The sequence below is a fragment of the Haliotis rubra genome, unplaced genomic scaffold (genome assembly GCF_003918875.1).
Source record: "Haliotis rubra isolate DU_JTF1 unplaced genomic scaffold, ASM391887v1 Scf470, whole genome shotgun sequence".
Classification (NCBI taxonomy): Eukaryota; Metazoa; Mollusca; class Gastropoda; order Lepetellida; family Haliotidae; genus Haliotis; species Haliotis rubra.
Window position 1 is genome coordinate 289,217 of NW_025767158.1, and position 12,908 is coordinate 302,124.

Sequence of the window (12,908 nt, forward strand, 5' to 3'; positions counted from 1 at the left end):
CACAGGACTCGCAGTTCATGCTAAATGGGTTATGTTTGTAACTTGGTGAAAACAAACCTAAATAGCATTTATCCTCAGACTGGCGGATGTTCGCGACAGGGCGCCGCCATGTTAGAAAATCGTAAAGTCACGGGCTGAAGTCTGTTAGAATTAATGAGATTATGGTTTGTTTTCATCAAGTTAGAAAATCAAAACTACTTTCTACTCGTAGTTAAATATGTATTTGAATCATGACCAAAAAGTATTTTGGATGACACAACTTATAACATAACGATTTCTTCCACGTAAGCGAGGTGGGGATCGATGTGACAATACTGCACGATAAATTTCTTGCTACATTCACGTCGTTTACGTCCACTCAACAGTATGTAGATACTAGTCAATGTACGTCTTTATGTTTGGTCTTATATTTCTAATTAGTTTATTATCATACTTGTATGCATTTTGAAACTAAATAAAAAGCAGACGATCTGCTGATACTTATAGTGAATTTATAACAGGACTGTAATATCTGGACATTTTATAGTTTGCCAATGTGAATCATAATTCGCACACACGCCCTAGTGTATGTTGTCTGTCTCATTACTCTTCACGGCAAAAACAATGATTCTGTTGAATGCTACGACAAATGAATGCAGATATTTGTGATTTATTATTTTCTCGGTTTCCATGGAAATGATTCGGACTTAGTCTCAAAAAGAAAGGGATGGGTTTCATTTCCGGAGCACAACTGGAAAACTTCTTAATATCTTTCAGCAAAACTTGGCAGATATGTGAGGCAGATGCCAAAGTGGTGCCTTTTGCTATTTGCAGATTTTTGTCATTTATTTTTTTCATGATTTCCATGGAAACAATTTGCACTCAGTCTAAAATCAAGCTGGACTTTAAGTAACTGTCAGATGATTTGTTCTTTCAAGATGTGGAGGCCGGGGGGATATGTCATCTTCTGATGACTCTTGTTCACAACAGTTGTCAGATTTCAGGTTTATACAAACCTGTAAACAAGATAATTTACCCCCTGAAATGTTCATGAATTCTGCATCGGCCCTATATCTATTCCTCATATGACGTCACAGAGACGCGCCGCTCTGATTGGTTGAAATTTTGTCGCGGGTGAGAATTGTGCACTGTTGTCAAAATGGTCGAACTAAGTTAATTAAAGATCAAAATGAGTATTTTTATGAAAGGGTTTCATTTATAATGATGCAATTAGTGATTTATGTATTTGTCCCCCCCTAGAGTATATGTGATCTTTAATACATGTGTACAAAATTGATGATGTAACAAAATGGGTTAGACACACACACACACTCACACACACACCCCCCTTAAAATCATCATCACCATCAACCATAAATTATGAACGGTCCCTAAAAGCTACATTATGCTGTCGTGTCATTTAATCACCTAGGCAACTGCACCCAGAAGTTCCTTCAGAAGATTGTTTGTGTTCAGTGACGATTCAGAAATTAAATCTGAATTTAAGAAAAGTGAAATTTCGATTTGTTCAAGAACTCATGAATCTTTCATTCTTATTGGTCAAAGTTTGTTCAGGGTTATATTGTTGCTTGATTTCAATACAGAGAGATAGCGTATCAGATTTTAAAATCTGATTCTATTGAGATTGTCTTTGTATTATTCTATAATCAAACGATGTTGAATGCTTCCAGTAGTATTTATTTGTGCCCAAGGTAACGGTTCATGAGTGCATTGTGCTTGTTTATGTAATATGCTGTCAGGGTAATAGTGTTCAAATGGCTAAAGGGATCTTATAGAAGGGCATATACCGTAATCACTGTCATAAGCTCCCTGTTCCAATTAGTGCTGCCTGATCAACTTCTAGAACATTCCAATTAGCGCTGCCTGATCAACTTCTAGAACATTCTGTAAGTAGTATGTGTAAGTGCTCCCTAGAAAGACCAATTATTGACATGACGTTCAACATTTTCTTGCGTATAATAGAGATTATTATTACAAACAGTTGCTGGGCAACTATACTGAACACTTAAAGTTAGTGAACATGAACATTTCGGAGGGTATTTTGTGAAATTGTTTGTTTAGCCGTAACTACCCCCAAAATATCACCAAATATATTAGTTCCGTTGACTTTCTGTACCTGAAACAATGCTGTTTTACTTTACATGATGCTATACTGTGTTTCAGCCTTAACAAACGGACAGTATTGGTAAAAAATAGAGTTTAAAAACTGCAGATTCTTAGGCCCAAACAAAATAAATATATGTCCGTTTCCTGCTACATGCTTATAAAAAATAGGGTATGTGGGTCGATTTTATCTTCTTTTTTTAACTTTTTATTTTATTTTTCAATAGCACCAGTTGGGCACATGAGAATGTCTTCAAGGATACCATATCATGTTGTGACAATGCCTTGTGATGAAACATTGAAAGATTTCTAGATCAAATCATTATTCATGTTATTTATTTGCAGGTTTGGTCAGTAAGAGCCCATTATGCCATTTCAATGCAATCCATTTTAGCCCTATGTACACTAAAAACATGTTGAAATGCACTCCAGTCATGATTTTGACTTAGTTAAAAAAAAGATTGAGGATTGGGGGGGTTAGGGTAGGATTGGTCGGGTAACCGGAAACGGACATATTTTGTTTTTTGGCCTTAGCTATGCCCTGATATCTCAGAGTTATCCTTCATGGCTCCTTCTCCCTCATGTTTTTCTGGGTCTGCCTCAATGACAGACTTGCCTGGTTTTAGTGGTGTTCACCCAGTATATCCTTCCCCCGATGTGTACATCTCATTCTCTGCAGTACATTTTCTGCATTTCCTACACCTTTACCATTGTGGCATCACTGTCCATGTAGCACCTGCTGCCATACAGTGAAGAACATTAGAGAGTATGGGCCAAGGGGGATAACTCCCAATGATTAGAAGCCTGCTCCAGTACTGTCTGGATGTTAAAGGTCACATGCAACGTAAAACACAACTTTGCAGATTCTGATATCTTTCGGTATGGACTTACCGAAACAAGGCGTCAAAAATGCAAATTCAACTTATAAAGTTGAAAAATAACGCGATGAAAAAAACCGCGCGAAATCGGAGTTCAAACGTTTCACTAATTTTCCCCAGACTTTTCTGGGGAATACGGGTTTCAACAGCTGGGCTGCGCTCATAGCACGTGCGCAGTGAAATAGGTTTGCGCAACTTGGAAGCGGGCTGTCTGGTGAATACTCGGTGAAGGCTTTGGTGTGAGCTATTTTCATAATGTTTTGTTGATATCTCACAGGCGAGAACTTTTTATATGTTATGACAGTAAATAAACTGTTTATATAATTTCATTTGTCTATTTCACCACACATTCTTCTTACCGAGTCACTTTCTCAGTTCGATACTTAAAAGCAATGTCATTATATAGCGTTGACACAATTTCTAACTGTGATATAGATATGTCGCTGTCAAAACTCAATGTCTTGTTTTGTGTGTCTGCCTGCCTGTCTGCTAATGACAATATTCAATACACAACTGCGATCACTGACCACATGCAATTTGAACTTAACACCAATCAGGCTATACACCATAAACAAAACGCATTGATTTATGGCCCGAGTTCGGTCTCTGTCACATTATGTAATTACACAGACAGGCAGGTGTGATACTTGAACACATGACATGTTATGATGTCTGTTGATTGCAAAATGTTATACACAAAAAATGAGCATGTATTTACAAAACCCAACATCTCTATATATACACACACAATGGCGGCATCTGCTAATGAACCAGCCGTTACACTTGAGTGCACACCCACCCGCTCTGACTGGGTTCGGTATCCTGGCTGCTTCGTTTCGAGGGAGGTAAACCCAAGTACAAAATATTGCACTTTTGATTTGCGATTATACGCTTATAATTTTGTTTATTTGTTTTTTCATAATCAGCAATGCATATTATATGTCATGAAGAAGTGATAATTGTGTTTTAATTGTGTTTGATTTTTTGGTTGCATGTGACCTTTAAGGTAGGGAAACTAAAGCATATATTAACTGAATCAGCGCCAATAGATCAATTTGAAATACGTCCAAACCGTTTAATCTAGGAATGGCATTATTAAATATATTTTTACATCAGTGTCTATTAAAGGAGAAAATATTTTGAAAAAGTTGGGCATTTATCATCTGAATTTCTAACCCAGGACATCTCTGAGATGAAATAGACCAGAAATTGTCTTTGTTTCCCATTTAGAACCCCAAAGATAGTTAAGATAAGAAATGTTATTGACCACATAATTACTGTTTGTGACAATTGTATTGACTACTTCTTGCATCTTTGCCTTATAAAGTGAGTGAGTGAGTGAGTTTAGTTTTACGCCGCACTCAGCAATATTCCAGCTATATGGCAGCTGTCTGCAAATAATCGAGGCTGGACCAGACAATCCAGTGATAAAAAGCATGAGCATCGATCTGTGCAATTGCGAACCGATGACATGTGTCAACCAAGTCAACCACCTGATCCCGTTAGTCGCCTCTTACGACAAGCATGGGTTACTGAAGGCCAATATTCTAACCCGGACCTTCACAGGTCTTGCTTTATAAAAGGCGGAGCTGGTGGGGTAGTGGTTAAAACATTTTCCCTTCACTACAAAGGCCCAGGTTTGATTCCAAACATTGATACAATGTGGTAACCCATTGTCAAGTGTTTCTTGCAAGGATAGAACTGACATATTTCTAAAACCTTGTAAAATCATACTCACCCACTCACTTTTGAGGGACCTGCAAATATTGTTTCATGCATTGAAAAATACATGACACTTTCATGGAATGTTGACTAGGAGGATGCCAATGTTTGTTAAAATTTATTTTTTGCATCTGGTCTTCTCGCAAAGAGTGAAACATTAATCAAATATTCATCCCTAAACTTATGAGCATAAATGGTCACAAATCCATGTGAAAATTTTAGTCTAATTTTTTTATGTACACAAATTTGACTCGAGTTCTTAAAATGGATGCCGAGACAAATTGGTGTCCTGGATACCAAGACCAGGAGGGTTGCCACCCTTAGAATTGTTATCCATAAAACTGCCATGTCTTCAAGTTAGGGTATTGTTGAACAAGATGTTAGGCTGACCATCATAGTTACCACGGTTATTGCTATGGTGACTTGTGTTGGGTCATTTTCCACAGTTTGACATTCCAATCATAGATACATTCCAATTTTTTGTCACTCACCAAAATATTTATCTTAGATTTGTGTCACAAAGTTTGAGTAAAATTTATCAGCAATCACTTATTTCAATATATATTAGATAGAATTGTCACGATTCACAAACATATAAAGAACTTACACCGGACATATTCCACCTTCCACCAATTTTAATTGAATTTTGTTTCAGTTTTGAAACAATATTTTGAACATTTAATGGATCAGCTCAGTTCGTGTTCAGCATTAAATTTTAAGTTTCCGTATAGGAAATGTTTGTCTATACACATACTGATTTTATTTTTTTTATCAATGTAAAGATATATTATGTTACTTTTTTGCTGATATATTGATATCAAATTTAAATTATGGGAACTCAATGGTACAAGCCATACAAACCCAGGCCAAGTACCATTAACAGGTCTTTGTGTAGGTGTTCAGTGATGGGGATTATTAGAACCTTAGCCCTGACTTTGTACAAGTATATCGGTGAGTAATACCTTTATACAAATCAGATCCTTTATTGTAATTTGAGTATAAAACATGATTTTAATGAGAGAGTGGTTACAATCAATATGACCTTCCATTGCCCTGACTTTGTACAAGTATATCGGTGAGTAGCAGCAATACTCAAATCAGATCCTTTATTCTAATTTGAGTGTAAAACATGATTATAATGAGAAAGTGATTACAATCAAATATGACCTTCCTTCCAATGATGACCACGTCATACCATCATGTTAATGAGTTATAGTGGGACGCTCCTGTGACTGTTCTGTGTGGTTTAAATATCAGCAAATCTTTGTTGAACATTATCAAAACCTACATATGCATTAACTAGTGTTTTTAAAATAAAATTGTGTTGTGAAGGTAGTGATCTGATACAAAGTATTTCCTTACTGTCAATGTTTGTTGTATGAAGCCTTCGTATCAAATACACACAGCAATATACAGATGGACACACTCACATACACAGACACACATGTGAGTACTAATGTTTTTAGTATGTTTAAAGGAGAATACTAACTAATACAAAATATTTCCTAGGATTAAAGGCATTCTAAAACTCATCTTCCGTGAAAATATTTGATTTGTAATACTGTAACGCTTGGTCTTAGGCAATATGGCCGACTTCAGTCACATATGACATCACGAGTGGAAAGGTCAGGTAAGTTCCACCGAAATATGCAAAATGGCCAAAGATCAGATTACAGTAACTGTTTTCGTGATTGAAATATGAATATATATACTTTCGCATTAAAATTTGGGGTCCATGTTAACCTTTCTCCCAGCAAGTCATTGAAATTTTCGAGTATTTTCCTTTAAAGGTTGAATGTACAACTAGTGCCCAGTGCTGTTTTAACATTATTCCTGGCATGAGCACCAGGTGCTGTCTCACATGTTCTGCTGTTTCAGTTGCTTTGTCGACCTAAGGTTCAAGTGTAAAGCTGGTAAACAGGAGTGTATTTAAAACCCTTCGTAAATGTGATCTGAATACTACTTTTGTCATGTGATCTGCATGTTTTATGTCTGAAATATATGCTAATAAGAAGAGGTTAAAGGGCACCTGATTCTTTCATATTACTACAGTTGGTCTGACGTGTCAGATGTGTTTCATGTGGATATGGCATGATAATGAGTGAGTGAATGAGTTTAGTTTTACGCCACATTCAGCAATATTCCAGCTGTGACGGCAGTCTGTAAATAATCGAGTATGGACCAGACAATCCAGTGATCAACAGCATGAGCATTGTTTTACGCAATTGGGATACAATGACAACCCGACCTGTTAGTCGCCTCTTAAGACAAGCATGGGTTACTGGAGATCAGTCCTAACCCTGATCTTCACGGGTGTATGGCATGATAGATTAACTATGGTAGCGCGAAAGAATCATCTGTTGTTTAACTTCATTCGAATTCTACCAATGTTTAAGATGTGCAGTATTTATACATATTAATGTGTTATGTACCACAGTCACTGTTGTGATAATGTCTATGTTTATAGTCAATTTGCAGAGCTGCCTCACTGTACCCTCTATGAGAGGCTTGTTAGGAACACACGCCATTACATTTAGTCTTTCTATGTGTACTTTATCCTTTTTGAATTTAACTTTCTTTTGAAAGTTGCATTTTAGTATCTTGTGATGATGCTGTATACCAGTTTGTGTTTTACAACATTGCCATGGTGAACATTAATTGGGGACTTCATTGTCGTCTCCACCAGACACTTTAAAGGGTTCCAGTCGTCCTCTATTTCAAATACATTTGTCTTTACCAGCGTTTAAAATTGCTGCCTGCCCGACCGGCCGGAATGGTTTATTTTCATCTTGGGACGGTCAGATTTCAAAAGTAGCATGTCCGTGGTCTGGTAGATATTTTAACCCCTGAATATTTCATAATATCAGACAGGTTCTCTTGTCGTCAGTTTGAGGTGTTTAAGGTATTATGAAAATTATGTTAAACTACAGTACTTACGATTGGACAGTTCATGTTACGATAACCAATCACAACACGTGTAATTTCAGCTTATTGTTGAAAACCGGACAGGCAAGTTTGCATCCAGACTGGTAATTTTTTAAAGTTACCAGTCCGGCTTGGAAGTTTGAGAGTTTTAAACACTGCCTTTACCACCATTCTCGATTATCCAGTGTTGTTTTTCATCTGAATTGCAATTATATATCCATAACTATTTCTCTACTGACAAGGACGGTACCATGGTGATGAAACAGGTGCTCATCACACCAGGTGTCCAGGTGTCCAGGTTAGAAACCCCACTTCGGTACAGTGAGTGAGTGAGTGAGGTTTTCTTAACACCGCTTTTAGCAATATTCCCGCAATATCACGGCGGGGAACACCAGAAATGGGCTTCACACATTGTACCCATTTGGGGAATCCAACCCGAGTCTTCGGCGTGACGAGCGAACGCTTTAACCGCTAGGATACCCCACCGCCCTTTTGGTACATTGTGTCAAGCCTATTTCTGGTGTCCACCATGATACTGCTACAGGGTTATGAAACCAAACTCACTCACTCACTGACACACTCTCTCACCCACTCTGCTTATGCTATGGTTCCCGTTTCAGTCTCATGAGTGAGTGAGTTTGGTTTTATGCTGCTTTTAGCAATATTCCAGCAATGTCACCACGGGGGACACCAGAAATGGGTGGTCTCACACATAGTACCCATATGGTGAATTGAACCCATGCCTTTGGCTTGATGAGCGATCACTTTAACCACTGGGCTACCCCACAACCCCTCATTAGAGAGAGTAACACTGTTCTAAGTCAGTGGTGTGTAAGACTGAGCTGCTGATGCTGCTCTCATGACAGAGAGTTATTGGAAACTGGTCACTTTCATGTGTCAAAGGGCGGTGGGGTGGCCCAGTGGTTAAAGTGTTCACTCATCACGCTGAAGACCCGGGTTCGATTCCCCACATGGGTACAATGTGTGAACCCCATTTCTGGTGTTCCCCGCCATGATATTGCTGGAATATTGCTAAAAGCCGCGTAAAATCATACTCACTCATGTGTCAAAAGATGAGAGACACACACTGGATTAACAAGGATGGAACTATTGTGATTGACCACATATAGATCTTTGATCACTAAATAACCCACCTTTAAACTCAGTTCAGTAGTCCAACTGAATCTAGCAATAATAGCCATATTTCAAACATGTTTCCCAATTTGACATTGGGCTGTTTCCTTCCTGATTGTTTCAATGTTTGTGATTTGTAGTATGTTTTGATGCTAAGTTGCAGTACAGTGAGAATCAGATGATAATACTATAATGTACAAATTGATGGGCCTAAGTGTATGTTGATATGTAACATGTTGCTTCCGATCACTTTGTGGAACGTGGATGTCGGGTTAAACACAGAACAGTACAAAGCTGTTCCACACCTAACAAAGGATCACACATCTCCCTAAGGTGAAACTGCATGCAATAAAGGTGAGGTGAGGTGAATTGGGTTTAGCGTCGTGCTTGAGAATATTTCGCTCATAGGACGAAGGGCATGCGTGTGTATGTGTATGTGTATGTGCGGCTGCTTGTACTAGCCCAGACTAAGGCTGGTTTTATAGTGCTAGCCCACTGAGATACCATGCCGCAGTGAAGCATGAATTCCCCACTCAGACACATTATACTGACTCCGAGCCGACCAGTCCTTGTACCCATTAATGCCGAGCGCCACGCAGGGACCAACAAGTACCATATTTAAACGTATTTTAGTATGACGCGCTCTTGGATCGAACCCGCGACCTTCCGCTCTCCGGGCGGACGCTCTAACCACTACACCACGGAGACAGTCTCTTGCAATAAAGAGATTGATAGTCAGATTTTTGCGAACATCCTTGATAACCTAAGGTATGATGATCAATTACGATGGTCAATACCCTGGAGCCTTTGGCTACTCAAATAATCAAATTACTCACAGACTCTAATGTAAAGGGATACGTCCAAGTCAAACTTTGTGACAGATGAATTCTACCGGAAACAAGGGTTTACAGCAGACAGTAAAGGAAATATCCCAGAAAATCGAGAATGTGTTTGTGTTGATATCGCATCAATGTATACGTTACTTGTGGAGTCGAGGAGATGCACAACTCTTGTCCTACTGTCAAATGACCCTCTGCGATTTACTCCCTGTTAACCTTCCAACAAAGAAAATGCTTAGTTTGCACTTTCATGAATGATAACGGGACAAAGGGACGAAAAGGTTCCAAAATATTTCTTACTCTGCCCTCTGACAAGGATTGATTCCCATGAAAAGCCATAATTGAACTCTGTTGTAATGTTTCCAGGGAGTGAATCATAGGTATGTATTAATTAATGGTCTTGGTGTGTTCCGCAAAGTGATCGAAGTGCTACAACTATCCTAAGTGTATGTTGATACATAAAGTATGTGGGTTCCCAACACTGGAATGTGGCTGTGAGGTGTTAAAAATGAACAGTACAAAGCTGTTGCACAGCTAACAGAGGATTACACGTCCCTAAGTGAAACTGCTTGCAATAAAGTGACTGATAGTCAGACTTCTCTTTTGCTTTATTTAGACGCGTTCCACAATGCGGTCAGAGCGCTATGACTATTCAAAGTCTGTGTTAGTATGTATAACGTGTGCGTTCCGATCTTTGTGGAACGTGGCTGTTGGGTGTTTAAATGGAATAGTACAAAGCTGTTCCCGAACAGAGGATCACACATCTCCCTAAAGTGAAACTGCTTGCAATAAAGTGATTGATAGTCAGATTTTCTGTTGCTCATTTAAAGCTATTGCGTGGTTTGGTTCAACCATGCTTTGCAGTCATGACAGCAGATCGTCTTGATGAGTGGCGCACTTAGAGAGTGAGTGAGTTGGGTTTTACGCCACTTTTAGCAACATTCCAGCAATATCACGGCAGGGGGACACCAGAAATGGGCACCACTAAGAGAATCAGGTCTTTATCACGTTAGTCTGTTCTATGAAATAGAGAATGGTTCTGACAAATCGGTGAACAGACCTCATGTGCTCCCCAGTGCAAGTGTTGTCTGCTCCACCAGAGACGTCGCCGTCGATGACGATGGCTTCTGGCGTTAGAACTGGTCCCCGAGTTTGTCATCTTGCATGGATGCCGTAGAACTGTTCTTGCTGGTGCAATTAAGGTATGGTACAAGTCGCTTGCTGGAACCTGTGTCAGTTCATGCTCGCATTGGTCTTGATGTGGGGTTGTTACTGGTGGGCTTCACACATTGCAACAGTTTTAGGAAAATAATTTTAAATCGCTACGAGTTTCAAAACAATAATAATATATCTATATATAACTTATCTACTTTAATTGTTAACATTGGGCTTATAGTATGCAACTACCCATACATTGTCTACGTGGGCAATAAAAGGCAGGATCACCTTGCTTGTGAAGTATTGAGATGTCGATCAACTTTTTGGTTGCCATAGTCAATAATAAAGTGTTAACAAGACATAAAAATAGACAGTGCTTCCAATCCTCGCCACTCCCTCTAGAACATACAGGACAATCAAGCGTAAATATCGATGACACTTGTTTACACACTATATGTACCTAATGCTTGATGCATGACAGTACCAAGAAACAGTACTGATCCACAAAGTTGAGGTGATCCTACCTACGATATGTTAACAAGGGCTTAGGACCATCGCAGCTTTTTGGACAATGACTCTACACTGAATTAACACTGTCTGTTCTTACATTGTATTAAGTGCTGGAAGACTCACAAGAGTTGGCTACACACTCCTTCAAGACGCCTGCTCTTGGCATACATCGAATTGTAATACATTTTATTGTTTCCATTGGGTACATCAGAATAAGATATCCCTAGAGAAAATGAGAATGATAGTGTCTCACTTTTAGTAATGACATTCATTTTATTTGTAAAATACACCATATATTTCTGCCAATAAATATGCTCCTGGAGGTTCATGTAAGTGGATGCTTTACTTCAGTTTTGTTGGTAATCATTGTCTCACAGTCAGTTGTCACACAAATAGCTGATACAAAGGTAGTTGTCACACAAATAGCTGATACAAAGGTAGTTGTCACACAGGACATTGTTCCACAGGCAGTTGTCACATAAACGGTTGTCACAGGCAGTTGTCACACAAACGGTTTTCACACAGGACATTGTTGCACAGGCAGTTGTCACACAGGACATTGTTGCACAGGCAGTTGTCACACAGGACATTGTTGCACAGGCCGTTGTCACAAATGGTCACACAGGCCGTTGTCACAAATGGTCACACAGGCCGTTGTCACAAATGGTCACACAGGCAGTTGTCACACTGGACATTGTTGCACAGGCAGTTGTCACACAGGACATTGTTGCACAGGCAGTTGTCACACAGAGTTGTCATACATGCTGTTGTCACACAGTTGTCATGCATGCAGTTGTCACACAGTTGTCATACATGCAGTTTGTCACACAGTTGTCATACATGCTGTTGTCATGCATGCAGTTGTCACAGTTGTCATACATGCCGTTGTCAGAGTTGTCATACATGCAGTTGTCACACATGCAGTTGTCATAGTGTTATAATACATGCAGTTGTCACACAGTGTTATAATACATGCAGTTGTCACACAGTTGTCATACATGCAGTTGTCACACCTAATAGTGTTATACATGCAGTTATCATACACACAGTTGTCACACATGCAGTTGTCACACCTAATAGTGTTATACATGCAGTTATCATACACAGTTGTCATACATGCAGTTGTCATACCTAATAGTGTTATCATACATGCAGTTATACACAAAGTTGTCATACATGCAGTTATCATACACACAGTTGTCACACATGCAGTTGTCACACCTAATAGTGTTATACATGCAGTTATCATACACAGTTGTCATACATGCAGTTGTCATACCTAATAGTGTTATCATACATGCAGTTATACACAAAGTTGTCATACATGCAGTTATCATACACAAAGTTGTCATACATGCAGTTGTCATACACACAGTTGTCACACATGCAGTTGTCACACCTAATAGTGTTATACATGCAGTTATCATACACACAGTTGTCATACCTAATAGTGTTATCATACATGCAGTTATCATACACAAAGTTGTCATACATGCAGTTGTCATACCTAATAGTGTTATCATACATGCAGTTATACACAAAGTTGTCATACATGCAGTTGTCACACATGCAGTTATCGCACAGACAGTTGTCACACATGCAGTTATCGCACAGTGTTATGTGTTCATTCATAACTTGA